A 6,000-nucleotide genomic window follows, 5' to 3' on the forward strand; every position below is an offset into this window, starting at 1 on the left:
TCGGTCAAACCGAGTTGAGGCTTTACCCTAACCCTAGCACATCGGTCATACCGAGTTGATCATATCGGTCCCACCAAAATGCCTAATGGTCACATTATGAACTAAATCAGTCTGACCGAGTTTCAGGAATCGGTCCCACCAAGTTTGGTAAGTTGTGTGTAACGGTTAGATTTTGTGTGGAGGCTATATATACCCCTCCACCCACTCTTCATTCATGGAGAGAGCCATCAGAATGTGCCTACACTTCCAACATACATTTTCTGAGAGAGAACCACCTACACTTGTGTTGAGGTCAAGATATTCCATTCCAACCACATAAATCTTGATCTCTAGCCTTCCCCAAGTTGCTTTCCACTCAAATCTTCTTTCCACCAAATCCAAATCCTGTGAGAGAGAGTTGAGTGTTGTGGAGACTATCATTTGAAGCACAAGAGCAAGGAGTTCATCATCAACACACCATTTGTTACCTCTTGGAGAGTGGTGTCTCCTAGATTGGTTAGGTGTCACTTGGGAGCCTCCGTCAAGATTGTGGAGTTGAACCAAGGAGTTTGTAAGGGCAAGGAGATCGCCTACTTCGTGAAGATCTACCCTAGTGAGGCAAGTCCTTCGTGGGTGACGGCCAGGGTGGGATAGCCAAGGTTGCTTCTTCGTGGACCCTTCATGGGTGGAGCCCTATGTGGACTCGCGCAGCTGTTACCCTTCGTGGGTTGAAGTCTCCATCAACGTGGATGTACGATAGTACCACCTATCGGAACCACACCAAAAACATCTGTGTCTCCAATTGCGTTTGCACACTCCTATCCCATCTTTTTACTTCCTTGCAAGTTGCATGCTTTACTTTCCGCTGCTCATATACACTTTGCATGCTTGCTTGATATGTATTGTGAATGTTAAAACTTTTGCCAAAACTCCACTTCAACTTAAAGAGATTAAAAACTACAACTTTTCTGACTTAAAGTCTATTCACCTCCCCTCTAGACACCTCTTCTCGATCCTTTCAATTGGTATCAGAGTTTTGGTCTCCATTGCTTTGGTTTAATCACCATTGGAGGAAGATGGATGAGTCTACTTTGGGGAGTCTTAGACATAGAGTGCCTATACTTGATGGAGAGTATTTTCATGAGTGGAAAAATGAGATGCTTGTAATTTTCAATGAATATCATTTGAACAAGTACATTACTAGCCCTTGTGCGCCTCATGTTGATCCTATGCATCCTACCCTTGATGAGTCAATTTACATGATTCGCAATCTTAGGATTGTTGATCTTATCACTAGAGGTTTTCCTAGAAACTATATAGGTTGCTTGCCTACTCTTAAGTGTGCCTACACCATATGGAAATTTCTTGAGGAACGATTTCCAAATTATTCCTTGAAAAATCTAGATGAAATTCTCCATAAGTCTATTGCCTTGAGTAAGATGAATTCCAATGATCCTAAGTTTGGTGATTGTCTATTTGAGCTTACAAATCTGATGCGTGCCAAAGGAGATGTTGGAATCATTAGCGATATTATTTTCGAAGCTATTAGAATTCACAAAGAAGATTATTGTCAAAATCATTTATCTAATGAATTACCCTCTCTAGGAATTGATCCATCACATGACGATGTTGAACATGGATACTATGATGAGGATGATGATAGTGACTTTGATCTTGATGATGCAATGAGACACCTTGGTCTTATGGCAAATCTTCGGGGATACATGGCAGGAGGAAAGGAATGGGTTCTTGATAGTGGATGTACCAATCACATGACCAGAGATAAAGATATGTTTCGTGAGCTTGCTGAAAACAACGGCCCTCGAAAGTATGTCACTTTTGGTGATAACTCAAAGGGTAAGGTGGATGGCCTCGGTAAGGTGGCCATCTCACATGGTAGCTCCATACAAAATGTCATGCTCGTTGAATCTCTTGGCTATAATTTGCTTTCTGTTTCTAGACTAGCTGGCTTTGTTTCAATGTCCTATTTACTGAAGTAGATTGCCAAGTGTTTCATAGAGATAATCATAAAATGGTCTTTATCGGTATACGTAGAGGTGATCTTTACATTGTTGATTTCACTAAAAAGGCTCAACCTAGAACTTGCTTAATTGCTAAATCCTCTACAGGTTGGTTGTGGGGCATAGACGGTTAGGTCATGTGGGCATGTGAAACCTTGACAAGCTTATTAAAGGTAATCATATCCTCGGCGTTAACAATGTCATATTTGATAAGGATAGACTTTGCAGCGCTTGTCAAGCAGGTAAACAGGTTGGAGGAAGGCATCCCGTGAAGAACATCATGACCACAAGGAGGCCGCTCGAGCTACTTCACATGGATCTTTTTGGTCCCAACGCTTACAAAAATCTCGGTGGAAATTCTTTTGGTCTAGTTATAGTTGATGATTTTTCAAGATTTACGTGGGTGTTCTTTCTCGATGACAAATCGCAGGTCCAAAAGATCTTCAAAAACTTCGCTAGGAAGGACCAAAATCAATTTGAAGTGAAGATCAAGAAGGTTCGCATCGACAACGGAACAGAGTTCAAGAACACAAATGTGGACACCTTTCTTGATGAAGAAGGGATTTCACATGAGTTATCGGCTACGTACACACCTCAACAAAATGGAGTTGTTGAAAGGAAGAACCGGACGCTCATCGAAATGGTGACAATGATGCTTGATGAGTACAAGACGCTGAAACACTTTTGGGCGGAAGCGGCTGAGACAGCTTGTCATGCAACAAATCGCGTGTATCTTCACAAGCTACTCGGCAAGACGGCATACGAGCTCCTCACCAGTAACAAACCCCAAGTTGGATACTTTCGAGTATTCGGCTCAAAGTGCTACATTCTTGATAAGCATCATCGTTCTAAATTTGCTCCTAAATCTCATGAAGGTTTCCTACTTGGTTATGGCTCAAACTCTCACACTTACCGTGTCTACAATAATTTCACTCGAAAGGTTGAAGAGACGGTAGATGTGAAGTTTGATGAATCTAACGGCTCACAAGTAGAGAAATTGCCAATTGATGTAGGAGACAAAGACCCTTCAGAAGCAATCCAAGACTTGTCTATTGGCAAGATTCGTCCAACGGAGGTGAAGGAGAGTACCTCGTCCGTCCAAGTGGAAGCTTCCACCTCACGACAAGGTGAACCAAGAGTTGATACAGAAGCATCCACAAGTGGGACACACCAAGACAAAGAAAACGAGGAAGTACACCAAGATGAACATCAACAACCTCCTTCTCCACCACGACAAGAGAACGACAATGTCAACAATGAAGAAGTCCAAGAAGAAGAACAAGATGAATAATATGTTCCACCCAGATCCAAGCAAAAGCTTTCACGAGTTCGAGCAAGAGTCGCCAAAGACCATCCCGTCGAGCAAATCTACAATGATATCCAAACCAGGAGAATCACTCGCTCTAAAACTTGTTTGGCTAATTTTTGTGAACATTATTCATTCATCTCTAGCATTGAACCTATGAAGGTTGAAGAAGCATTGGAAGATCCGGATTGGATAAACGCCATGCATGAAGAGCTACACAACTTTGAGAGAAATCAAGTTTGTACATTGGTTGAGAAGCCCGACAACAACCACAACATCATTGGTACCAAATGGTGTTTCTCACCAAGCAAGATGAAGATGGACAAGTAGTTCACAACAAAGCACATCTCGTCGCCCAAGGCTACACTCAATTCGAAGGTATGGACTATGGTGAGACATATGCCCCCATTGCTAGACTTGAGTCCATTCGCATCTTACTTGCCTATGTTAATCACCATGATATCACCTTGTACCAAATGGACATTAAAAGTGCTTTTCTAAATGGTGAAATAGAGGAGGAAGTTTATGTTAAGCAACCTCCCGACTTTGTCAATCCTAAGAAACCTAATCATGTTTACAAACTTCAAAAAGCTCTTTATGGTCTTAAACAAGCTCCTAGAGCATGGTATAAATGCTTGACCAAGTTCCTTATTGAAAAAGGCTTTGAAATTGGAAAAATTGATTCTACTCTTTTTACTAAACGGGTTAATGGAGAACTATTTGTGTGCCAAATCTATGTTGATGATATTATATTTGGTTCGACTAACCCTCACTTTAGTGAGAAGTTTGGAAATTTAATGTTAGAGAAGTTTGAGATGTCTATGATGAGTGAACTCAAATTCTTTCTTGGCTTGCAAATCAAGCAAACTAAGGAAGGTACCTTTGTCTCTCAAACAAAGTACACCAAGGACTTATTCAAGAAGTTCAATATGCAAGAATGCAAAGGTATGACTACACCCATGCCTACTAGTGGACATCTTGATTTAACCAAAGATGGTGAACCGGTTGATCAAAAGGTTTACCGCTCCATGATTGGTTCATTGTTATATCTATGTGCCTCTCGTCCCGATATTATGCTAAGTGTGTGCATGTGTGCACGATATCAAGCGGCCCCTAAAGAATGTCATCTTAAGGCTGTGAAAAGGATAGTGAGATACTTGATACACACACCAAATTTTGGCATTTGGTATCCTAAGAGGTCTTCTTTCGACCTTGTTGGTTACTCCGATTCGGACTATGCCGGAGACAAGGTTGATAGAAAGTCCACTTCAGGTACTTGTCAATTTCTTGGTAGATCTCTTGTGTCTTGGTCCTCCAAGAAACAAAACTCGGTATCCTTATCCATCGCCGAAGCGGAATACATTGCCGCTGGTTCATGTTGTGCTCAATTACTTTGGATGACCCAAACTCTTAAGGATTATGGGATATATGTGAAACATGTTACATTGCTTTGTGACAATGAAAGTGCTATCAAGATTGCTCACAATCCCGTGCAACACTCTCGAACTAAGCATATTGAAGTTCATCATCATTTCATTCGAGATCACATTGCCAAAGGGGACATTAATCTTAAGCATGTTCGCATCGATAAGCAATTAGCGGATATATTCACCAAACCGCTTGATGAGAAAGTCTTTTGCCATTTGAGAGGTGAATTAAACATCATTGATGCTTCAAACTTGGAGTAGAAACTCCATTTGGATACATGCAAGGCATGAGCCTTTGACTAATCCTTGATATTTCTTTCATGTTGCTACTTATATGTCTTGGATATATTTGCACCCTTGCATGCTATCTAACCCTTGTAGGTACTTGGATGAATCTAAATCTATGAGATTGCAACCCACTCACATCTTGAGCAAATCTCTACATCACCAAGTCTCTACACGATGGTGGTTGAAGACAAGGAAGCACGAAACCCTTCAAACATATCCTTTGACAAATTCTATATTGAGTCTTATGATTGTCATTTTGGATACATAAGTGCTCTTCCTAAGTCAATATACTCTAACATAGGTGACATTGTCGCCGATCAATTATAGGTGAAGTTCTCTTATGTTCTTTTCTGCGCTCTTGCATTTGTCTCATGCATATCTGTTTCCCCTTTCAAGAAAAACTTCATCTAGATTACTTTTCTGATTTCTTTTTGTTCTGCATTCCCTACATCCAATTCTTTGCAAATCTTTCAGTTAATTCCTTGCAAATCCTTGTGAGATCTTACTTGACTAGTGAGCTGAGGTGACAAGTGTTTTCTCTGTGATGAACTCGGTCCCACCGGTCTGTTGTGACAACTCGGTGCCACCGATTTCACTGCAGGAAAGACAGCTTGCCACTTGTTCGTGCATTCTTTTTTCATCCAGATCCACTCAATGATTCTTGTCCTCTACCAGCATCACATTCGACTTGCTGCTTTGTTCTGTGACTCAAGGACCAAACCCATTTGTAACAAAAATCTGGAAGAACCCTTCTTGGAAATTGATGTCAAAGGGGGGAGAGAGATCACATCAAAGCTTAATGATTTCTATAGGGGGAGAAAATACTCAGGGGGAGATAGAGTAATCATCAAAGACCCCAGATGCTTGGTGTTCAAGAGGAGAGAAGTCACATGTCTTTAAGAGGGGAAAGACATGTTCATATTTGATTGTTTGCTTTAGCTCTGTTTCTTTTCTTTGCTCTGATTTTCTGTTCCCTATC

This window comes from Triticum dicoccoides, chromosome 5B (assembly GCF_002162155.2).
Source record: "Triticum dicoccoides isolate Atlit2015 ecotype Zavitan chromosome 5B, WEW_v2.0, whole genome shotgun sequence".
NCBI lineage: Eukaryota > Viridiplantae > Streptophyta > Magnoliopsida > Poales > Poaceae > Triticum > Triticum dicoccoides.